Below are 25756 nucleotides of genomic sequence, written 5' to 3' on the forward strand. Positions count from 1 at the left end.
CTGAATTTTTTTAAAAGTGACTTAAGTGTCCAAATATTTTTAGGTGTTTTATTTTTAGGTGTTTCTCCACAGCTTGAAGTGTTTTTGACACCCCAGTGTTGGGAAGGTTACTTTGAAAATGTAATAGGTTACAGAATACAAGTTACCCTGTTTAAAATGTAATAGTAGTGTAACTTTATCAATTACTTTATTAAAGTAATGTAACTAATTACTTTTGAGTACTTTTTGATTACTTTTCTAAATTTGTGAAAATTAAAGAATAATAAATAAAAGCATATACATCAACTTAAATACATTTATCTAATAAGCATGTGACGTATTCTGTGTACTAAACTGAAACATTGGTGTTTTTTTTAAACTGCTGTCTCTTTGTATATGATGATAGTTTTCTCAAAATAAGTAAAATGCACATGAAGAGACAGAGCAGTTCTAGAAATTGTGTTTATGTGCTCGTTTACTCCTATATTGAGGTGGCAGGGGTTGAAAACACTAGTAGGCCTATGTGTAGTAAATGAAACCATGTCTTTGCCATTAATTTACAGGAGGGGCGGAGTGGGAAAAAAAATCAGACTGGAAAATTCAAACTCATACAAACAAATTCATGGACAAAACTATTTTTTATCTATTTTAAATCTTTAATTTGGGGACATGCAAAATAATTAAAAGTTCTCTCCTGAACGGCACCTTCACTTCCATTTTTCTCTTCAGGCTCTTTATTTTGCCCTGTTATCCATCTCTCTCATGACTTTAATACTCAAGATTGAACAAAACTATACTTTACAATACAATACTCTACAATACTACAATATCTTTATAGAAAAATCCTAATACTGTACACGAGCCATGTTTTTCCCTTACAAAAATTAACCATGCTTTTATTAGACTATATAAAAGTAAAATAACCTTGTTTATTTTTTTTGCAAATGGATTTGTATTTATTTTTAAATAAATACATTTGTAAAATAATTTTACATTTTTGGTTATCAGTTAAACAATAGTAACCATTTTCTCTGGATTTATAGTTAAATATTAAAATGTTAATTTTCGTAAGGGTTCTGTTGTTGTCTGTCGTAGCTCCCCCTAAACCTATAAAAAAAATCGGAATTTTTTTCAGCTAAATTACTACTGTAACATTACAACAGATAATAATGATGTCCTTTATATAGTATTTTGAGTGATGACTGGTGAGCAACGTGCTGCTGCTTGATTAAATAAATAAAAAAACAAAGACAAAAAAGCATCCTTACAGATGAAACTGACCTGAAACCCTGAACAGTAGTTCAGCTTCTCTGCTCCAGCTGTCCACTCTATTCTTTCTTTCTTTCTCTTTCTCTTTCTCTTTCTCTTTCTCTTTCTCTTTCTCTCTCTCTCTCTCTCTCTCTCTCTCTCTCTCTCTCTCTCTCTCTCTCTCTCTCTCATTGATTACTCTGAGTCTGATCCAAACCGTTTGGCGGAGGAGCGGAGAGCGCGCGAGTCATGACTAACACTTCATGATTTATTAGAGATTTAAATATCAAATGGCAGATTCGCAAATGATCGCTTTAGTACATTCGGCAGGCAATTATACAATAATGATATTAAATAGTGGGGCAAAATCGGCTGCGAGGTCACCGGGAATTGTCCCGGTTCTCCCGGTGTCCAGTCCGCGCCTGATTTCCACAGACACGCAGAATGTGGAAGTCATATATTGCATTTTTGGGGCTTTATATTCACAGACACTAGTCCATGTCATGTTTTGATTCAAGTGTACTGACCTACTTTTGATTTAGTCATCCAAAATGTGGCATATTCCGTCCGCGTTAGGCATTCCGTTTTTATGACTGGATTCTAGGAACCAGACTGTGTTTCCGCATCCCGGAAATTATTAGGGCGGTATGTCTCAGAATAGTCAGTGCAATTTGGGAAATAAATCAGCTAAAACTGTATGTGGATCTGTGTAAACATTCAAATGTAATCCCCTTTGTAATCGTTAAAAATTTCATAAGTAGGCTAACTGTAATTTAATTACTCATTTTTTCGTAGTAACTGTAACTAATTACAGTTACAATAATTTTGTAATTAAATTACGTAACGCCGTTACATGTAACTAGTTACTCCCCAACACTGCCTGTAATATCACCAAAGGTCAAATCATTGATATTTTGACACACACACACACACAGACACACACAGGTATTACAAACGCATTTTTGAAGCGTGATCTTCAATGCACCAGGTCTAGTTCTAGATTTGAACTTCTGAATCCAGCAATAGAAGACAAGCTGAACTCAAAGGTCAGTCTAACAGAAGTGTGTGTGTGTGTCTACAGGTGATTTATGTATGTATAAGTGGAATTTACTGAAGCACTAAAGCTCTCCAGGTTACGAGTTACAATAATAATTTAAAATAAATATTAAAATTCAAAGAAAATCCTTTTTGATTTGTCCTTCAAGTGAACAAGAGATGCTTTTTTTGTGTGTAAACACAAACTCAAAAAGGAGTTCTTAGTGTGAAGCATGAATAATAATTTAACAGCATGAATGGACAGATGAAAGGATAAATGGAGTGTGTGTGGACGGCAGAGCTAGTTGGATGAGCATATTGCCCTGAGGCAGTGATGCATTGTGGGAATCCTGCAGCATGCAATGAGACTCATGCAAGACTGAGCTTGAGAAAGAGGAAACTGGCAAAGCTATCACTCCTGTTGACGCATTAGGCATATATATATATATATATATATATATATATACATATACATACATTTTTTGTTTACCCAAAGCTATTTCATCTTTGGCCTCTGCTTCTTGAAGTCTATTGCCTGTTTTTTGCAAGGTGTCAAGTTTCGGCCGGTTGGTCTAGTCCAGTGAGCCCCTGCTGGTAGATGCTATAACTATACCATCTTAATGAAAAAAGAGCCATTCAGAAGTTGCTTTGCTGAATATTTTTATTTTACGGCCACCACATACATCACAAATACATTTTGAATTTTTTTCGTGAGTGTAAAATTGACCTTCAGCCATTAAGTTTATGGGTGGTTGCTAGTGAAAACTTTAGGAATGTGAACGTTCAGTCACACTTTATTTTAAGGTCCAATTCTCGCTATTAATAAACCATTAACTATGGCTTTCGCCTCAATAAACTTCTAATTTGCTGCTTATTTGTCACGGCTTGGCAAGGGAGGACCCAGATGCAGAATGAACGGGGGGGAACAGAGTTTATTAACAAAAATCTGAACACAAAAGGACGAGGCAGGAAGACAGCCCACACAATAGGGCAGGGCACACAACAGGAGAACTGTCTGGTTGGGGACGGGGGTAGCTCCAGACTCTGTGGCAAAAGGGGACTACGTAGCACTTTAAGGAACCACAGGCTTGGCCCTAGGAATGGTAACTCTTGTAGGACCTAAATGTCTGTCCGGTCAGAAGAATCAGCGACCAGGGAGGACTCAGGAAGCAAGGCACGAACCAACACGACAGACACATACAAAGACAAGACAACGGGGGAGACAAGAGATTGACATAGATCAAAAGTAAAAACTTGCAAAACTATGACTAGGGAGATTAAACAAGAAATACAACTGAAAAACAAAAGTAAAACTTAAATACTAAAAATAATTAACTGGAACTTATGAAAACTAAAGGATAACAATAAGAAAAAGAAAGGGATGGCTGACGCGAAATTGACGTTTTGACGCAGTGTCGAGATCCCAAAGCACAGATGTTTCGTAACACTGCTCCAAAGTGTGATTCAAAACACCCATGGCACATGACTAAGGCGATTCAAAGCATCGGGGCATTTCACAAGTGTTTAGAGACCCGAATATGCTTTTGATCAGCAGGGTCGGGAACAAACCACACAATGACACATCTGTCTTAACCTAACTCTTCCAGCAAAGTAGAAAAGTGGAGCAAAACAATTAATATTTTTTAAAAAAAATCTGTATATGTAAAAAATGCCAGGTGTTATGGCTTGATGTCTTTTATTAATGCAATTTTTTTCCATGACTAAAATAACATTCACAAAGAGTCCATTTAGTTGTCAGAGAGATGCAAAGTTAAAAGAACAGAACAATAAAAACACAACTTTCAAATATGTATTATAATTATATACAAGCTTCACCCGGGACTCGAACCTAAGGTGACAGGTTCTGACAACAACACTAATCACTCCCCCCAACCCACATTGTGGAATAACGAGCTCAACATATACGTTATAAGTCGTCAGTTCACTAAACCGATTCGCTGTTAATGCTGTTTAAGACAAATAGTTCAAAATGACCACTTTTAAGAGACGGGGGACGAATTGTTTTGAAGCCTCGGCACATGCGTCGACTGTTTCATTTTTTCATGAAGCCTCGCTCTGCCCACCACTAAAAAAGCTAGGAATAAATGACTACAATTACAAAATATAAATAAAGACAAGACAGCAAACTTGCTAAAAACTAGAAAAAATAAAAGGACAAAATCAAAAGATTCAAGAACTAAAACAAAGAACTAAACCATAAAGACTGGAAATAGACTATAGACTAAACACAGGAACAACAACAAGAATTCAACCCTTATCAAACACACCTGAACAAGCTAATCAAGGCCTGAAGGGTTACTAGGAAGCTACAGGCAGGGCAGTTTTTATCAGGGTAGAAGCTGAACTCTGCAGGACTGTGGCTCTCCTGGACCAGAGTTCACCACCCCTGCAATATACTGAATAGCAAGCTCTAACAAGACTGAAGACACAGCAAGGCACACAGTAAATGAACCAGCAAAGACAAGAGGGAAATGAACACAATATAAAAGGAGCAGTGCACACAAGGAGCAGGTGAACACAATTGGACAAACAAGGGAGCGTGGTGATTGAAAATGAGGAGGCAGGACGAGAGGAGCACATGGCTAACACAAACAAAGACATGGCCATGTGCTCACCTCAGGCACAAAATAGACAAAGACACATTAAACAAAGACAGGACAGACAAGACGCGTCAGGGCAGGACCCTGACACTTATTAATAGTAACGAAGTTGGTGCTCAGGATCTGCAAATCATTTGCCATCATCTTATTAGTGTAAAATAACTAATAATCTGACATTAAAAGAATCAGTTTATTACTCCACCATGTGCACATAATGTCAAAAATTACATTTACTGGACAAACATGTTTCAAGCAGTGGAGGTGCAATCATGTCACTACATTTTCTGGAGAAAAAAATAGCAAGTAATTAGTTATTTTCTACAGTGAAGTACTATATTGTTATGGAAGCTTATTTTCACCATGGGATTTAAAGAAAGCAATGATATTTGTGACTTTTTATATCGTAATTCTGACATTTTTCTTGCAGTTATGGAAAGAAAGTCAGGTTTGCAAGATATAAACTCAGAAATAGAATACAATCTCAGAATGGGAAAGAAAAGGGAAATTTAAACTCAAAATGGCAATATGTAATCTGGCAATTCTGAGTTGTGAGAAACACAGTTGCAAGAAAAAAAAGTCTGAATTGTAAGATAAAAACTCACTAATACCTATTTTTTTATTATTCTGTGCAAGAAACAATATTTCATATAGTTAAGCAGTGAGTTATGTTGTACAGGAAACACACCCCAGAACGTTTCTATTCCTAAAGTTCCAAAATGATTAGTCAGAACACATTTACAGCTTTGGTGATTGGCCCAAAATATTCCTGTGGTCCCATGCAAACTTCCATTCCTGTAAGCTGCCATAGAGACATTTTCTTCATAGAGAGATGTTTCTTCAGGAATTGTAGACCTTCTTGATGCAAACACACTTTATAGCCCGAAGATATTTCAATCTTTTTTTAAATCTTCCTTTTCTTTAAGACCGAAATACCCCATAGCCTGTTTCTCTTTCTCCTCCCAGTCTCTTTCACTGGAGAGCAAGGTTTGTTCTTCTTCTGAGCCCTTATCTCTAAGCACACATACACACATTAAGAAAAATGCTCTCTCATACTCAAATTAAAAAAAAAAATCTGTAAATAAAAAATCTTATTATGAATTTCTCAATTTTACCATCTCTTTGTTCCCCAGTCATTTACTTTTGTTGAATGTGTTCTCATTCCATGGACCTCAAGCTCAGAGTTGTTTCATTATGTGTAGGAAATACAGGCCTTTCTTTCGAAGTCATTTTATTGTGTCTTTATTTTTACCATCCCGAGAAAACCACATCCCTTGTTCCATGGCACCTCTCCTCCTTCCTCCATCCATAATTGATGAGAGAATATTCCTGTGTTTCTCAAACTTGTGCTCTGCAGTAGAAGCAATATGGAAAAATCATTTACTGACCCAACTCAGCAGTGGTTTATCTAGCCATCCTAAATGTATATATGTATAAAAAAAATACATATAAATATTTTAAAACAGTACATGACTCTAAACATGTAGGATATAGCAAAATGAAGGCAATTGACAATTTGTAATATTAATATTACAATTTACTGCAAAATCTGTCCGTCCGTCTGTCTGTCTGTGTATAAATCTTTAAGAATATTTGGAGGTTGAAGGGTGCCAAAGTGTAAACAATGCATTCTCATCAAAAGCAATGCATTTTTTATTAAGGTCCTTGAGTCCTAATACACATTCTTGAAGATGTGTTCTATGAACGGTGTGCAGTGACCTTTTCTTTTCTTTTTCTTTTTTTTGTATCCAATTTATATAGAGCATTGAGGTAACAAGAAAATATAAGCTTTTCGGTGTTGAGGGCAGACGTCTCAGATAAATTTTCATGCCAGCAATCCAACAATTTTATAATTAGTCATTTTTCCCATTTCCATCCAAGTATTTTCGGACTGATTAAGAGGTTTTCAGGATTGAAAAGTACAGTATGTTTATATAGCACAAAAAAAAATTGTATTTCTGGTGTAACCCCTATGACTTGTGTTAGACTGCAGCACAAATATAAAAGTTTCACATGTGCATCCATAGCATTAAAAAAAGCTTAATAGCATATGGTCTGTTTATTTTCTCTCACACACACATGCTAACAGCCACTAAGTTGATCAGCAACTGAATGTGTTCTGGGTGTGAATGTCCTGGTTTAGCAGAAGGCATCCCAGACCTCTTAGAGTCCTGTAAGAGATCCACAATCTGTCTGACAAGGACAGAACGCCGTCTTTGCACAGACACACCTGAATCAAGCTGTGCTTTCTATTCCTGAGTGGATAAATCGGAGCAGTGCTGAACATTCTGGCACGGATCAATGAACTTGTCTCTAATGTTAATGCAGCATCAGTACAACACTTATACAGGAGTTAGGAATAAAGCTTAATATCTAAAGGGGCCCTGAGATAGTCCACCCAGAAATGAGAGTGTCATCATCATTTACTCACCCTCATGACTTACTTTCTTCTGCAGATAAACAAAGAAAATATTTTGGAAAAATGTCCCAGGGTTTTTTGTCCATGCATTGTTATTTGGACCCCAACGTTTTTGAAAATATCTTCTATTATGTTCCACAGAAAACAAAGAGTCATACAGGACTGGAATAACATGAGGGTGAGTAAATAATGACAGAATACTTTCACATTTAAGTTTATATAGTAGATTATTTGTTTTATCATCTGAAGACATATAATTCTTTCAGTCATTAATGCATTTTAAAGGCCCCATGAAATCAGAATGGGGTTTTTGTAGCTTTTAGTCCACGTCTGATGACTTTGAGGCCACTTATAAGCTAGTGTACTCAAAAGTTGACAAAATGCACTTTTAGCTGACACACATTTAGAAGTTATATGGCCTTTTGCTTCTGGGAAATTGGACCAAAAAATGTTGATGACTCATCCTACACATTATTTCCCAAACTTCCTGTATTAATAGGAAATACAATTGAGCCTATCTGTCATTTTATGGGGTTTTTAAAGGGGCTTTTCACTCAGTAACTCAACATACTTAAAAAAAAAATGGATCTATGAAGAACCTTTAACATCCATGGAACCTTTCTATTCAACAAAAGGTTCTTTAGATTATTAAAATGTTCTTCACACTAAGAAAAACATGGCTCTTTTAAAAACTATTCACTTAAAGGTTCTTCAATGGTTGGGTTAACATTTTAAAGTGTGAAAAGGCCAAAAGTGTGGCTTAGTTTTATGCCTCCTTCCCCCGAGTCTAGTGCGGTTTGGATAATTCTACATCATTAACAGAAGAGAAATGCACTGAAGGGTGTTAACCAGTCTTAACCGCAGGACTACAGACACGCACACAGTTCTCCGTGAGCATCCGTGCCCCGTAGCCCATGTAATTGACGGTAATGACGATCTGACATTCCCGGCTCGTGGGATCTTTCACCTTGAGCAAAATTGGACTCCCAGCCGCAATGCGGTTTCTCTGAACAGCACGAGTTTAACGACCCGACGCACAACTGAGGTTTAAAAGTGAGTTTTGTTCAAACACTAGGTGGAAGGGTGCTTGCCAGGCTGCTTTCACAGACTCTGAGATGAAATCTAGATCAGATTAAGTCTAAAGCTTTTCTTACAGAGCATTAATAGTTCGAAGGGTGCATGAAATCACTGGTTCAGTGATAGGAGAATAAATAAAAGCATACTGTAGTTGCAGTGAGAAAATTGGTGTGACTACAGTTTTGTATGATTTAACTCAGAAAATAATGTTTATATTCTTTAATACCAAAGCTGTGCTATTTTCTGTTGTCTGTGGAAGACTAAAATAGCTATTTAAGTGAGTGTTTCAGCTGCTCTTTTTCTGTAGAATAGAAAAAATGTATAAGACCCTAAGCTATTACCATTAAATTGTCATATATGTTGTTCATATGATTTGAATCCTAAATTCCAAGTCTTTTGAAGCCAAATTATAGTTTTGTGATGACAAATTTTTAATTGTAATTCTTCATACAATCAAAAATGCATGTTTGATGTCATTGATCGGTCATAAAAGTGAAGGATTTTCGCCTTTTGCCACTTTTATTTAGAGCAGTGATCTTTTTGCAGTCTTTTTGACCCCCTTAGTCCAAAACATTATTCAAAGGCCCAATATAAGTCCTAATATAAAGTAAGATATTTCCTATTTTTTGATTACTTTAAATTACTTTTGACCTTAAATATATTCCATTCTTTATCAACATCATGAAGAGTATTTATGGAGTAAACATTACCCATGATGCCACAGTTTTCACAAACTGGGGTTTGTGAATGAACTGCAGGGGGTTTTTGAGTTGATGAAAAGCTGGAAGACTCTCCAAATGTATGAAAGCAACAGAATTTTAGAAAGGACAACTTGAGAGAAAAAACAAGAATTTGGGAAAATTCAGTTCACTAAACCGATTCGCTGTTAATGCTGTTTAAGACAAATAGTTCAAAATGACCACTTTTAAGAGACGGGGGACGAATTGTTTTGAAGCCTCGGCACATGCGTCGACTGTTTCATTTTTTCATGAAGCCTCGCTCTGCCCACCACTAAAAAAGCTAGGAATAAATGACTACAATTACAAAATATAAATAAAGACAAGACAGCAAACTTGCTAAAAACTAGAAAAAATAAAAGGACAAAATCAAAAGATTCAAGAACTAAAACAAAGAACTAAACCATAAAGACTGGAAATAGACTATAGACTAAACACAGGAACAACAACAAGAATTCAACCCTTATCAAACACACCTGAACAAGCTAATCAAGGCCTGAAGGGTTACTAGGAAGCTACAGGCAGGGCAGTTTTTATCAGGGTAGAAGCTGAACTCTGCAGGACTGTGGCTCTCCTGGACCAGAGTTCACCACCCCTGCAATATACTGAATAGCAAGCTCTAACAAGACTGAAGACACAGCAAGGCACACAGTAAATGAACCAGCAAAGACAAGAGGGAAATGAACACAATATAAAAGGAGCAGTGCACACAAGGAGCAGGTGAACACAATTGGACAAACAAGGGAGCGTGGTGATTGAAAATGAGGAGGCAGGACGAGAGGAGCACATGGCTAACACAAACAAAGACATGGCCATGTGCTCACCTCAGGCACAAAATAGACAAAGACACATTAAACAAAGACAGGACAGACAAGACGCACTTATAAGCTAGTGTACTCAAAAGTTGACAAAATGCACTTTTAGCTGACACACATTTAGAAGTTATATGGCCTTTTGCTTCTGGGAAATTGGACCAAAAAATGTTGATGACTCATCCTACACATTATTTCCCAAACTTCCTGTATTAATAGGAAATACAATTGAGCCTATCTGTCATTTTATGGGGTTTTTAAAGGGGCTTTTCACTCAGTAACTCAACATACTTAAAAAAAAAATGGATCTATGAAGAACCTTTAACATCCATGGAACCTTTCTATTCAACAAAAGGTTCTTTAGATTATTAAAATGTTCTTCACACTAAGAAAAACATGGCTCTTTTAAAAACTATTCACTTAAAGGTTCTTCAATGGTTGGGTTAACATTTTAAAGTGTGAAAAGGCCAAAAGTGTGGCTTAGTTTTATGCCTCCTTCCCCCGAGTCTAGTGCGGTTTGGATAATTCTACATCATTAACAGAAGAGAAATGCACTGAAGGGTGTTAACCAGTCTTAACCGCAGGACTACAGACACGCACACAGTTCTCCGTGAGCATCCGTGCCCCGTAGCCCATGTAATTGACGGTAATGACGATCTGACATTCCCGGCTCGTGGGATCTTTCACCTTGAGCAAAATTGGACTCCCAGCCGCAATGCGGTTTCTCTGAACAGCACGAGTTTAACGACCCGACGCACAACTGAGGTTTAAAAGTGAGTTTTGTTCAAACACTAGGTGGAAGGGTGCTTGCCAGGCTGCTTTCACAGACTCTGAGATGAAATCTAGATCAGATTAAGTCTAAAGCTTTTCTTACAGAGCATTAATAGTTCGAAGGGTGCATGAAATCACTGGTTCAGTGATAGGAGAATAAATAAAAGCATACTGTAGTTGCAGTGAGAAAATTGGTGTGACTACAGTTTTGTATGATTTAACTCAGAAAATAATGTTTATATTCTTTAATACCAAAGCTGTGCTATTTTCTGTTGTCTGTGGAAGACTAAAATAGCTATTTAAGTGAGTGTTTCAGCTGCTCTTTTTCTGTAGAATAGAAAAAATGTATAAGACCCTAAGCTATTACCATTAAATTGTCATATATGTTGTTCATATGATTTGAATCCTAAATTCCAAGTCTTTTGAAGCCAAATTATAGTTTTGTGATGACAAATTTTTAATTGTAATTCTTCATACAATCAAAAATGCATGTTTGATGTCATTGATCGGTCATAAAAGTGAAGGATTTTCGCCTTTTGCCACTTTTATTTAGAGCAGTGATCTTTTTGCAGTCTTTTTGACCCCCTTAGTCCAAAACATTATTCAAAGGCCCAATATAAGTCCTAATATAAAGTAAGATATTTCCTATTTTTTGATTACTTTAAATTACTTTTGACCTTAAATATATTCCATTCTTTATCAACATCATGAAGAGTATTTATGGAGTAAACATTACCCATGATGCCACAGTTTTCACAAACTGGGGTTTGTGAATGAACTGCAGGGGGTTTTTGAGTTGATGAAAAGCTGGAAGACTCTCCAAATGTATGAAAGCAACAGAATTTTAGAAAGGACAACTTGAGAGAAAAAACAAGAATTTGGGAAAATCTAATTATTAATTGTCACGCCTCTGGACTTATTATGTTGTTTTTTCCCTCCACGTGTTCTGTGTCCCATTTTCATTGTCTCATTTCATGCAGTAATTATCCCTAATATTGTGTTCCTGTCTTTGCGTCTCTCCTCTGTCTGGTCTACATTGTCCATACCTGTGATGTTCCTTCCTCCTGTGCTGGATTACCTTTTGTGTTTCGAGAAATTAAAAGATTGTTAATCATGCTCCATATTTCTGAGTTCCACCCGCAGTGAAGTGTGACATTAATAATTTACTACCTTTGTTCTAGTAACATGTAATTTATATACAAAAGTAACTGTAATCTGAATAGGAGCAATTTTAAATATAATGTAATTACCAGTGATTAACTTTTGGAATCCAAACCACGTTCATTTTGTGACCTAATGATTAGAGATTTGGACTCCTAACCCAAAGATTGCGAGTTCGAGTCTCGGGTCAGGGGGAATTGTAGGTGGGAGGAGTGAATGTACAGGGATTTTTCTCTCCTTCAATACCATGACTGAGGTGCACTTGAGCAAAGCACCAAACCCCCAACGGGTGCCGGAGCATACGTAAATGGCTGCCCACTGCTCTGGGTGTGTGTTCATGGTGTGTTTGTTTACTGCTGTGTGTGCACTTTGGATGGGTTAAATGCACGAATTCTGAGTATGGGTCACCATACTTGGCCACATGTCACTTTCACTTCACTTCACTTTTCACTTACATTGATGTAAAAGTTTTTGCCTGCTTCCTGTTTTTTATTTATTTTTTTATTTTTAATTGTTTGCATATTTGTCACACTTGAATGATTCAGATCATCAAACTAATTTTAATATTACACAAAGATAACTCAAAGAAAATACAAAATGCCATTTTGAAATAATGATTTCAATCATTTTAATAACTATTTGGCTGCCTGACTCTTGGATGTTAAAGCATGGTTGTCCCTAATTTTTTTTTTAAGTGTGAATGCAGAGATTGTGGTGTTAATCCCTTCCCAAACACACTTTATACAAAATCAAAATCTTGTTGTTCTTGCACCTTATCTAAAGCCGTACATGAAAAATCTGGGTGTGGTGTTGGACAGTGCCTTAAACTTGATACCAAGTTGTGAAGTCAAGCTTCTATCAGTTTTGGAAAGCCTGGTAAAAATGAAGTCCTTTCTTTCTTTTACTAATTTTGAAAGAGTAATCCATGCTTTTATCACCACAAGGGTTGATTATTGTAACTCTCTTTATTTGGGGATCAGTGAATCTTCCTTAAACTGCCTTCAGATGGTTAAAAATACGGTTGCCAGAGTCCTGATGGGTTCTGGAAAGCATGAGCATATTTCGCCTGTCCTTCAGTCTTTACACATTAGTTACATGTGTGCTACAGGATTCATTTTAAAGTTTTTTTTAAAAAAATTCAACGTATTGGTTTTTAAGTCTTTAAATGGTTTAGCACCCTCATACCTCCCTGATCTGTTGATAGACCACCAACCTGCAAGAGCGCTTAGGTCTGCCAATTTACGCCTTTTAGTGGTTCCTTTTAGTGGTTGAACCGGATTCAAGACTAGGGGTGATCAAGCATTCCCCGTAGCCACTCCGAAACTTTGGAATAGTCTTCCTACAGAAATCAGAACCGCCCCTACACTATCCATTTTTAAATCTAGGTTAAGTGAATGTTATTTTATCTGGCTTATTATTCATGATTTGCATTTGCTTTGCCTTGTGTCTTGCAGTTTTACTTGTGACCTTGTCTTTGTCTTAATTCTGTTAATGGTTACTTATTTTGTACGGCACATTGGTCAATGGTAGTTGTGTTTAGTTCTACTTTATAAATAAATAGAAATTTCATTTATTAAGGAAAAAAGCTGTAAAAACCTGCCTGGCACTACGTGAAAAAATAATTGAAATCTAATAACTGGTTGTGCCAGCCTTTGGCAGCAACAGCTGCGATGAAGCATTTGAAATAACTGGCAAAGAGTCTTTCACATCGCTGTGGAGGAATTCTGGTCCACTCTGCTTTGCAGAATTGTTTTATTTCAGCCACATTGGAGGGTTTTCAAGCATGAATGGACTGTTTAAGGTCATGCCACAGCATCTCAATCAGATTTAAGTCTGGACTTTGACTTGGCCACTCCAAAACCTTCATTTAGTCTTTTTCGAGTCATTCAGAAGTGGACTTGCTGGTGTGTTTCGATCATTTTCCTGCTGCATAAACCCAAGTGTGCTTGTGCTTGAGCTTGACGTCACAAACTGACGGCCGGACATTCTCCTTCAGGATTTTCTGAATGCAGATCCTGAAGTTGCAAAGGCAAATGAGGCCTGCAGTTCTTTAGATGTTGTTCTGGGTTCTTTTCTGACCTCCTGGATGAGTCGCCGTTGCTCTCTTGGAGTAATTTTGGTAGGCCGGACACTCCTGGGAAGGTTCAGCACTGTTCAAAGTTTTCTCCATTTGTGGATTAGGGCTCTGACCATGGTTTGCTGGAGTCTCAAAGGCTTTCTCAAATGGCTTTAAAACCCTTTCCAGACTGATACATGTCAACTCTTTTGTTGCTCCTCTGTTCTTTCATGATTTATCAGGAGTTGGCGATTACTCTTTCACATAATGCCAGGGAGGTTAAAAAAATGAAATCATCATTTAAAAACTTCATTTTGTATTTACTTGCATTATCTTTGTGTAATATTAAAATTAGTTTGATGATCTGAATCTCAATCTCAATAATCTTCAATAATATATATGTTTTTATTAATAGTAATATAGTAATTTTAAAAAATTAAGTCATTCTGCGACCCACCTGGATGTTTGCCTGTGGGCCCAGGCCAGCTGATGGAGAGCCAGTCATTTAGAGGAGACTGGAAGCACCACAAAAAAAATGAATTCTTTTTGCTGCTTGTTTAATTGACTTGATTAAAATGAGCTACTGCAAAACAATTCTTATACATTTTGTCTTAATATAATGTCATTACGTTCGGTCCATTTAATTTTGAAAAATGAAAGTTAACTCAATCCATTTGTTTATTAATCAATTTATTAATCATGTTTGTTGCTGAAACTGAGCAGTGGATTTCTAGCTCCCAGCATGCTTTGTGTTGGACTGGATTGTTGAGGAAGTTCAGAAAAGGATCTATTATATTGCAGTTTTTGTGGTGAAGAGTCTAGCTTGTCGTTAGGTTGAGGTCTGGAAAAAATGTGATGTGTTTCCCTTTACAATGAATACTGTGCTTTTTACATCACATATAGACAGAAAGTGGCATTTTGCATGCTAATGCATGCTTCTTTTACAAGCTAGTAGTCACTAGCCACAGCTCAGTTCTAACATTGTGCGAGGGAAAGAGAAGTATTTGGGATTCATTGCACACCACAGGCAATGATAGGTTGTACTGATGAACCTGATTCACTCTGTCGACTTCACTTTACTTCTTTGTCCTCTTCTTCGCCGGTGAGAGGAGCAAAAGGTGACAAAACCCAACAGCTTTATGAATTGAAACTTCCTATGGTCTGCCGTTTCCTCTGGATGATCACTCTATCATCTTTCTCAGACTGCTGGACGGCCTTTTCTGATGGCTATCAGAATGTGTCTAATACGAAGAGAAATGAGTTCTGGACGGTCTCTCTTTTTCTGTCATGAGTTTGGTTTCCACTCTCTGAATGTGGACTTTTAAATCAATCAGGTTTTGGGCTTTCTTCCATCACTTCTCCTCTGAGAAGCAAATGATTAACTAAACCATTAGAGGTTTTCAATATTTCCTAATAACTGTTCATGGTGAAGATTGCATGCGTTTTATCCTCCTGCGGAACAGTAATTCATTTTTGTTCACTGTAGAGCACAATCTTTTTTTTGGGTGAATTTCTTTGAAAGCACACACGTCGCAGTTCATTATCTGAATTGATGCATTCTTAAAGAGGTAATTCTGGTCTTTTCAGAAATAAAATGTTTTGTTATTTGGCCATGATAACGTCCTCTCTTTAAAAAATGCAGACATCATGATTCATATTTGTGTGTGTTATATCTACTGTATGTGTGTGTGAGGGTAAAGGCATTTATAATATAACAATAGGTTTCTGTTTCTAATTAGGTTGCTGTTGATTTAGATTTTTCAAATGTACATCTGAAGGATAATTCTTTATTCACTGGTTTATTTTTGTCATGTGTTTCTTCTGCTCTAAACACTGAAATACATTTCGCTGAGACCCAGAAGGTTAAACTGACTGTTGTTTCAGAATAAAGTCCCTGATGAGCACTAAAGAGCCTTTTTTACCAGCTTCCACTCTGTGTCTGTCCTCAGATTTGCCCGTATAGCTACAAATATATTGTGTTTCTATCTCTCCATTCAGAGCATTAATAGACTCCCTCTGCAGGATTGCTGTGCCCTTTGTATTTGTTCACACGCGGCTGTGTTTAGTAAGTTGATGGATCACTGAGCTTGCCGTAATGTAAAACTCTCCTTCTAGGCTCAGCAGAAAATGTGTCAATCCTAATTTCTCATTCAAGATCTTTGTCTTGTGCGTGCAAGGCTTTAGACTTAGAGAGTGTATTGTTAAAGGGAACATGCTGGCCCTCTTCAACACGAGAGCCTGGAAAATTGCATTGCGTGTTTCTCTTCACTTGTGAGCGACAATGTTTGACTCTTTCCTGCATCTTTTTAATAGTCTAATTTGAAAATAGAAATTTCACTCTCTATAGATATAGATATATATATATATTCATATCTGTAAGGCAAGCATACACAGAGTTTTGGAGTTTCGCGCTCAAGTTCACAGAGACCGAGGCACATTTTGTTGTTATTGTGAGTACACAAATAAAAGTTGAGTCTTTACAGATTTGAAAGATGTATTACTTTTATTTGTATGAGTATCTGTCCTGCTGTTTAGCTTCACTCTTGCACAGACACTTCAATAGCACACATTTCTCTAGCTTAACATTAGATTGAGTGGCCATGTAAAGTTGCTGCTACTAACATATTTCAGATTATAAGTCATATTTGAGGTAGATGAATGATTTGAACGAACGTTTGGATGTACTGCCCAATGTGATACGACATATTTATTTTTCTGTGACTAATACAATTTTGGTCGATCAAGCCTCTTCGTGTCTATTAGGAGGCAGTTCTAATGTTTTCATATACATAGATGTTTTTTAGCAGAGTATGAGCTGTAAAGGCACAGTCCTATTCTGGAAAAGGGGGAGGGGGAGCAGCAGCAAATTTGCATTTAAAGGGAAAAGCACGAAAACAGCATGTTTCGATGGAGAATAGGCATTTTCAAAATGATATAACAAATTATCTGTGGGGTATTTTGAACTGAAACTTCACAGACACTTTTTCTAGGCCTGAGACTTAATTACATATTGCAAAAAGGGTCACAATAGGCTGACTAACTCACATATTCAGTATTGGAAACATTAGACATGACTGCTTGTTTGAATTAATCAGCAAGTCTACAAATAATTCTTAAATTGAGTGTTCCCAGAAGTCCAAACCCATTAATTGGTTGAATATTATTTGGTGAAACAGCTTTGCTTATCACTGTTCTGCTAATGTTATGTACAATTAGTGTGATTTGTTACAGTCCTGTTTATATCTGCCACTGTAATTACGTTTTGTTTGCACCATAATTCACATACTGTTCAGAAAACCTTGACTCTCCCAAAGTAGATGCATAAAAAATTCATGAAGTATATGTACTCCAGCTTACTGTGAAAAACAGCAGCCGATCAATTTTAAAAGAAAGCCAGAGAGAAACGCCTCTGAGATAAAAAAGAGAGAGAAGAGTCTACTGCTGACCGTTGTGCTGTTTCACTTGTTTGAAAATGTCTTCAGCCTTGGCCTTGCTTTACTTGTTTATAAAGTGTGTGTTTTTACCTCCAGCGACATATTCACTGCTATTTGTTGCTAATGTTTGTGCTTCCTGCTCTCCCGTGTGTTCATTGTTGATGAAAGCGGAGTAGAATATTACTTTGTTTCTTTTCCTCTCTTGATCTCTGAGGTGGTATGAATAAAGAGTGTGTGCATGTGTCTGTGTTTCTGTCACTGCGTACAGTATTCCCATTACATCCAGTTATGAACCAGTCATGTTTTTGCACGCATTGCATGTGAAAGAGAATGCAGAACGTTCCATTAGTTTGTTGTATTTTCACTTCTGTTTTCGTCAGTGAGCCTGATAATAGCAAGATCACGTGATCACCTCATCTTCAGGTTTGCAGCAGCGATTTTATTCAGCAAATAAATGTGGTTCTTTTGAACTTTCGAAAAATGTACTGTACTGCAGTTTTCACAAACTTTTAAGCATCACAGCTGTTTTCAGTGTCGATAACTATAAGAAATATTTTTTGGAGCAGCAAATCAGCATATTAGAATGATTTCTGAAGGATCATGGGGAACTCAAGATTGGAGTAATGATGATGAAAAATCAGCTTTGCATCAATATATTACAATATATTCTAGTATTTCACAAAATTACAGTTTTAACTGGTTTTTGTTTAAATAAATGCAGCTTTGATGAGCATTATTATCTTACAAGCCCCAAACTTTTGAATATAGTGTAAGCCATTTTACATTTTAGTTTTTCTTTATGCCATATACAATATATAAAAATATTTTTATCATAAGCATCTTTTTTTCTTTTTTTTTTTTGCTGTGTACATTAGGCAGTTCTTTTTGATAGTCTCGATCTGATAGTAAGATCAAGTCTGGTTTTTGCCATCCTTGGTTGGTCTTTTTAAAATGTTTGTAGTAAACACCAAGTTATATTTCATGATTCTCGATACCACAGCAAATCCAATATGCTATTAAACACTGGTATTTATTTAATTATTAAATGCTATAAATAAAAACTAATTAAATTCAAATTATGGCGTGTAGCCTTCGATTATTTTTCAATTAAATAAACATAGCTCCAAGTGTTTGCAAATGATTATTAAAGTAAACAGTCATCAGTAGTTAACAAAGAAATAAATGATGCACAGTCAGTGGTTTTCTCATTTTCTTTGCCGGTTATTGTTGATTGAATCATATTAATGACTTTATAGATTGCAGCAGGCTGCGTAAAACTACCACATCATCAAATCCAGTACATTAAAACAAAGTTTATACTGCCTGTTTATCATTTTTTTTTAAGACAAAGAAGTCCATTTGACCATAGCATATACAAATACTGTAGAAAGACTACTGTACATTTTTGTAGCTGATAAGTGTCAATATACCAGTATTTTGGACATCTCTAGTCTTAGCTAATCAGTAGTCCGGTTTGTGCTGAGCTGGGCCGGTCTGATCTGGTCTGATCTGGTTTGGTCTGGTCTGTTGCAGCTCATCAGAGTGAGATCAGGGCTCTGCAAAGCAGCAGCTCAACTGTTTGAAAAGCATCTCACTCCTCAACACACTCTGTCCCTCTTCCTCTCTTTCTCACACACGCAGTGCCTTTGAAGTCTCTCCAGCCTTCCCTCCTCCTATTCAAGACATGCACTTCTTCTCCTCCCCTCGTTGTGTCTTCAGTGAGGCTTATGGGTGTGTTTCAATCCGCTCCCCAGTTGCACTGCACAGGGAGTCACCATTTCCCATTTCACGGTCTCGCTCCATGCAAAAATCATTTTGTGCACTAAAACAAATACATTTTAGAGATTAGCCCACTATGATGCACTATGAAAAACAGAGCTAAAGTATTTGGAGAAGATTAAAAAAATACACTTTTAGTTAGAATTGAACTATTTATTAAGTTAATTATATTTATGTATTTAATATATTTGTATTAATGCCTTCATCTTTTCTGAATGCCATTTTATGTGTATGTCATGATGCAAAACAGATTAAAATAAATAATAAAGAATGCAAGGCAAGCAACAGTTTAATGCACACCCTCGTAATTGTGTGGCAGGTAATCGATATTTATTAGATTAAGGTCAAATTTGTTTTAACAATATATACTGATCGCCAGATTAGGGAAATGATAGATTTAAACCAGGAAGAGCAGACATGGGGTTTAGAATTTGGCTGAATGATGGCTGGAATTAAATTGGGGACCTATATAGTGAAGGAGTATTGATGTCTTTTGAGCAATTGGTAAATAAATATGGTTTACCCCAAAAAAACACTTTTTTAAGTACTTACAGGTTCGAAGTTTCATCACTACCCGACTAAAGTCTACTGTGAAACCCCCACTCTCCACTGTAGAGAACATAGCCGTTAACCATCATCAGAGTTCAAATTTTACAACATTTTACTACTATCCTCAAAAGAAAGTAGTCTTTCTTATTTACAAGCATGGAAAACTGATTTACAAACAGAAATTTCAGATGATGAGTGGAACAATTCTTGCCTGTTGGCACAGATGCAAACTATTAACACCAGGTTTAGATTTCTGCAGTACAAATGGTTATTTAGAACCTATATTACTCCTGTAAAACTTCACCATTTTAATTCTAATATTCCTGATGTCTGTGTAAAATGTGGTATAGACAAGGGCACTCTTCTTCATTGTATGTGGCAGTGTCAGGAACTTCAGATTTTTTGGAAGGAGGTTACTACATTTGTTTCCCGTTTGATTGAATGTAACATGGATGGTAAACTCTGCTTACTGCACATTTTTCCTAATGGTTTTAAAAGGGCTACAAAAAAGAGGAAGCTTGTTAGTTTCTGCTTATTGCAGGCTAAACATGTTATCGCGCTGAACTGGAAGGACACAGAAAGAACAAAGATAAACCAGTGGATCAAACTAAAGTCTAGCAACCTGGCATTGGAGAAACTGACCTACTTTTCTAACTAACTACTAACCTTTTTCTTTTGTATGTCTGAAAAATGTTTAAAAAATTCAATAGAGATATTTGTGGAAAAAAAAGATTATTATTTTATTATTATTATTTTGAAACATCATTTATTTTTATTTCAGCATTCACCCATTTCTGAAGCTCATGAAGTGACTTTGTAAAATTAAATGATTGAATACTCCTACAATAAATTAACGAACATCTACAATTTTCTGATTCTGATTTTCACGTTGTATTAATATTCCTTTTTAGATCATTTTATGCTTTAGTACTTTTAATTTAAACTTATTCCAGTTAGCTGCCAAAGAAACATTTTGGAAGTTAAAATTTTGCTTTCAATATTTATATTGTATTTTAGTTTAGTTTATAGAATTATTATTTTACAATTATTAGAAATTAAATAAATACAATATTTATAAATACAATTATTTGATTAAAAATAACACTGACAGCACTTGACACATTTACACATGTATTTATTTATTTATTGCATTTTTCATCAACAGAACTACATTTTTCAGTCTCATGACAGTAGCTCAGTTGTTTTGAGTGTAGTTTTCCTTCTAACAAGCTCATTATTCCACCAAGAAGCACTGAAGCAGGACAAAATGCTACATTGCATTTTTTTTTTTCTGTCACACTGCAGCAGAGTGAGCTGGACAATAATTGTTTACTTCACATGTATTCATTTGTCTTCATTCAAAGCATACAGTGCTTTCAAATACATTTTATTATAGTGTGTTACATGATAATCACTAGTGTTGCTAATTGAGATCTGCGTTGTTTAGTGCCAAATAAATTTACCCAGACTGGAAATGATCATACATCTTGCAGATAATATATGTGACCCTGGACCCTGGATTACTTTAATGGTGTTTTTTTCCCTCAAAATTTAGATTTTTTTTGCACCCTCAGATTCCAGACTTTCAAATTTCATATCTCGGACAAATATTGTCTGATCCTAACAAACTTATTTATTTAGCTTTCAGATTATGTATAAATCTCGATTTGAAAAAAAATTGACCCTTATTGGACCCTGGTTTTGTGGTCCAGGGTCACTTTTGTTAATTATTATTCAAATGAAGGTATTAAGATATTTTGCTATTGAAAATTTATGTTCAAAGACATATTTAATAAGAAAATTGGGTGAAAATGACCATTTTATTTACTCACCTTCTGGCTGATTCAAACCAGAATACATTTATCTTGAAGAACATTTAGGTCCAAACATCATTGGACCCCTTTGACTGTTCATAGAAGTTTGGAATGACATAAGGGTGAGTAAATGATGACATTTTAATTTTTTGGTTGTTTAATTAGGTATCATTTGCTTAGTAGCTTGTAGCATAGCTAATTATCTACTTGTTCAAATGGATATTGACTTTAGTTGATCTGCTTTAAATTATGAGTGGCTTGAATGGAAAGCTGCTGTTTCAAAGTAACTTCCCCAACAACACATGCTCTTATAATACATGACACTTCACTAAATATCACCTTGTTCTGCAGACCTAGGCTACTGTATGTTTGTAAGTGCTAGTGTGTTAAAAGCAACCATTTGGAGGTTTTGACTGATACTAGAGGTCAATTGTATTTGAGATCAGGACATTAAGAGCAGCTCTCCGTGGCAGCTGTAGCCGCGGCTGTCATTGGCGATTCCTCTCTCTTTCATCTCCATCTCCAGCAATCTGTACATTCCCTGCCCTGCTGACAGTTACACCCAGCGATGCTGCAGGATTAGAGATGGCTCTCCAGGGCCTCGGGGTTTCACTGAGCCGCAGAAAGATAAAATTAGCCCTCAGGAAGGGGAATTGGAGACTTTAAGGTGGGAGGGGAAGCCTTACAAGAAGAATGGTGCCTTCTGGGAAACAACCAGCGTGAGACGTGAAAGACACAAAGAAGAAAAAGTTTTCTAGAGGAGGAGATAGAGCTAGTAAGTGCAGTACCTCTGTAGTGTAGATTTTATATGACTCATATTTCTGGTTGAAGGACTAAATGAAGGGTCCCATTAATTTAATTTTTCCAAGGGCAAAAAAATAAAAAAATTCAGTGAACAAACTTTTTTTTTTCAAATCTTTTATTTAATAAAGTTATTATTAGTAGTAAAAGTAGTAGTAGTAGTATTGGCCATGAAACTGTATTTTTGCCCCTTCCTTTTATTTATTCATTTATTTACATTTTAATATTTATTAATTCTATTTATTACCCTGTGGCAATTAGAATAATTAACAGTTTTTTCTGTGTATGTTTGAGACAGACATTGCCGGAAATGTATGTCATTCGCAGCATTATAAGTTATTTTGTATGATATTTTACTATACTATTATATGTTTTATTAATGTTTTGAATAGGATTTTATTTTAATATTTTCAGTTTTCATTTTAGTTTTCAATTTGTAGCACATTTAAATGTATTTTATTCAGTTTTAGTTTAGTTCAGTTTCAGTTTTTATTTAATTCTAGTTTAAATTTCTATTTAGTTAGTTGCCAAAGCAACATTTCCCTTTTTTTTTTTTTAGAAAAGTACACACACACACACACACACACACACAAACACTAAAACACATACAGTTATTTGCTATGTGTTTTTTATTGTATTTAATTCAACTTATTTTTACCCATTATGAGACATAGGCTACAGTCTAATGCATATAGTAGTATATAGTACTGTTTACTAAAAGTATGTACTTTGTTGATATAGGGAAGATCTATAATCTGAAGTCCATAGCATGTCACAGTATTTTATTTTGATTTCACAGACCCCTTTGTGGGCTGGTATCAAAATATAGCATCAGTAGTCTTAACATGCTGAATTAAAACTTAACAAATAGACCCACACAGGGCAAAAAGGACCCACTAAGGTATTTTTGTTAACTGAGCGACTTAATTTATTGAGAAGAGGAGTGGATGGGGATGGAAACAGAGAGAATGAGATCATTATAGAGAGATGCTTATCAAGAGAGTGATGGGAGAGTGAGGAGAGATATCAAAGAGAGCCAATGTCATCTCCAAGAGGGGTGTGAAAATTAGGAAATAAAATCAGATAGGAGAGAGGAAGGGGTCTGTAGAGAGAAACGGAGGTTAACAATATAAACAGTAGGTGTGAAAACACATAATCCAGGCCTGGAGCAAGACACTATTTTATTTTCTAAAACAGATGAGTGAAGCCCTGTTAGATCAAAAAAGAGGAACTTGAGCATTTTTCTCCCTCCCTCCTCTTTCTGTTATACCCATGTCTCACACCTTTAACCTAAGCATTAAAAACGGTGACACCTCGGCTGAGGTCATACTGTATGTCTGTTAGCAAAACCTGTTCAGAAGTTTGTGTGACTCCCCACTAGGACTGGACGATATGGCCAAAATTTATATCACAATCTATTTCTTAATTTCGGTCTATATGATATAAGTCCTATATGAACACTATTAAAAAAGCCTCATAAAAACTGCCAAGAACAACCTGGTATAGTGTATAATGTTACAAAAGTTTTTTATTTCAGATAAATGCTGATATTTGGATTTTTCTATTCATCAAAGAATCCTGTAATTTTTTTACTAAATTACCGTTTTAAATATTGATGATCAGCAAATCAGTATATTAGACTGATTTCTGAAGGATCATGTGACACTGAAGACTGGAGTAATGATGCTGAAAATCCAACTTTGATCACATAAATAAATTACATTTTAAAATATATTCAAATAGAAAACAGTTATTTTAAATAGTAAAAATAATTACAAATTGTACTGATTTTGGATCAAATCTTACTTATTAATCTACATTAATAATTTTACTGTTCAGAAACCTTTGACTGTTAGTGTAGGCTAATTATTCTTATAGACTGACACGTGCTTCAGCCACGATAACGAGTATGAAACGTGCTCCGAGTTGCTTCAGAAAACAAAAAAAACAAAAAAATCATCAGCAACAAAAGTATGTTGCTGGAGACGAGCTAATTATTTAAAATGCAAACTGACCCTCTGCCAGCAGCATGCGCTGTGAGAGCGGCAGAACTAGCGGAAGCAGCTCCGCTCGTTTTATTTGTCTGTAACGTTACTGCATATAATTTATTATTTACATGTGTGTGTATAAAAATGTACATGAAAATGTCACTTTATTGTGCTATAATGAGTGTACATAGAGTGTACATATGATAGGTAAAAATTGATAGCCTGAATGCACTGTAAGTCGCTTTGGATAAAGCGTCTGCTAAATGCATAAATTTAATTTAATTTAATTTAATTTAATTTAATTTAATTTAATTTAATTTAATTTAATTTAATTTAATTTAATTTAATTTAATTTGTACACCGAAGAGAATAGAGCTGCATTTTTTAAATTTAGAATGACAGTTGACAGTTTGAGAGTTGTCGTGGCAACTGTAGTGCATCCTCACACAACACACCGGACTTTGAGTAAAAAACAACACTTCTGTCTCTTTTGCTCCTAAAGGTTTGTAAAAATGATCAGATTTCAGGGGGAAAAAACTGTAACTCGTATGCTTTAATGTCCAACTGTTGTGTTTGAAGTGAATGTTAATTTTATTAGTAATTTTAGCATAATTGTTAAGTTCTTACCACACAAAGACTTTAAATAACGTTACTTGGGAGGGCCGCCCAGGTATATTAACGGCCGCCCAGGTAATGTTATATATGGAGAAACATTTTTGCTTTTATTATTTTTATCTTTATACTTTTTTATCCGCTCAAAATAATGAAACCATCCGCGATCGATTAACTAAGTTAGTGTTAAATCTCCCCTCGCGCTGCACGTATCTGCTTGTGCTGTTTGCGCGAGAGCTGTTTAACGGTAACGGTAACGTTACTCTCTCTGATGCTCCCAAGTGCGCTGCGGAGACGCGGCGGATATTTCACAGGGCTTGACAGTGCGGCCGCATCGGTCGCTAATACAAATAACTAGATGTGCGCGAACGGTAAATGTATTTAAGGTTTTCTTAAATTAACTGTCATAAAATGAAATGGTAAAAAAAACGTCTTAATGATCATTTTAAGTCGTCTTATATTTTTGGGATGGAAAACATTAATCGCGATACAGCCTATCGATTATTAAACTTGATTTCATCAAAAGTCATATAAATAAAAAAAAAAGAGCGCTGCTCGTTGCAGTGTCACAAGGGGGCGCTGTTGCGTGTTCAATACACAGCTTCTCTCAACAGCGCTTAGTTCACACGGCTTCAATGATTGCTTCAAATATGCTTTCAGATAGCTTATGAACTAGAGTTGATGAATTATGACAATGTCCACTTTATGACCTTTATAATACGTTTTAGACTGTTATAAGAATGCATATTTTCTCTCTGAGCTGAAGGATAGCACAGACATTTCAAAATAAGAGTCCCGGTGTATTACGGACTTGTTTATAATTTTTTTTTCTTCTGGTAATTATTTGTATTTTGGTTACACAATTA

General features: G+C 35.8%; 1 protein-coding gene across 2 annotated transcripts in view; it reads left to right on the forward strand.

Annotated features, from left to right (window-relative positions):
- Positions 1-25756, forward strand: part of LOC132142430 (parvalbumin, muscle-like) — a 45426-nt gene that overhangs the window by 14906 nt on the left and 4764 nt on the right. Inside the window, exon 1 of one of the 2 annotated variants that reach the window (XM_059552292.1) lies at positions 24690-24780. The exons of the other annotated variant lie outside the window; for it this stretch is intronic. The gene's annotated coding sequence lies outside the window, so the exon portion shown is untranslated. Of the gene's footprint in view, positions 1-24689; positions 24781-25756 lie in introns of those variants that run through there. 2 annotated transcript variants of the gene reach the window in all.

Source organism: Carassius carassius, chromosome 1, assembly GCF_963082965.1.
Source record: "Carassius carassius chromosome 1, fCarCar2.1, whole genome shotgun sequence".
NCBI classification, from domain to species: Eukaryota; Metazoa; Chordata; class Actinopteri; order Cypriniformes; family Cyprinidae; genus Carassius; species Carassius carassius.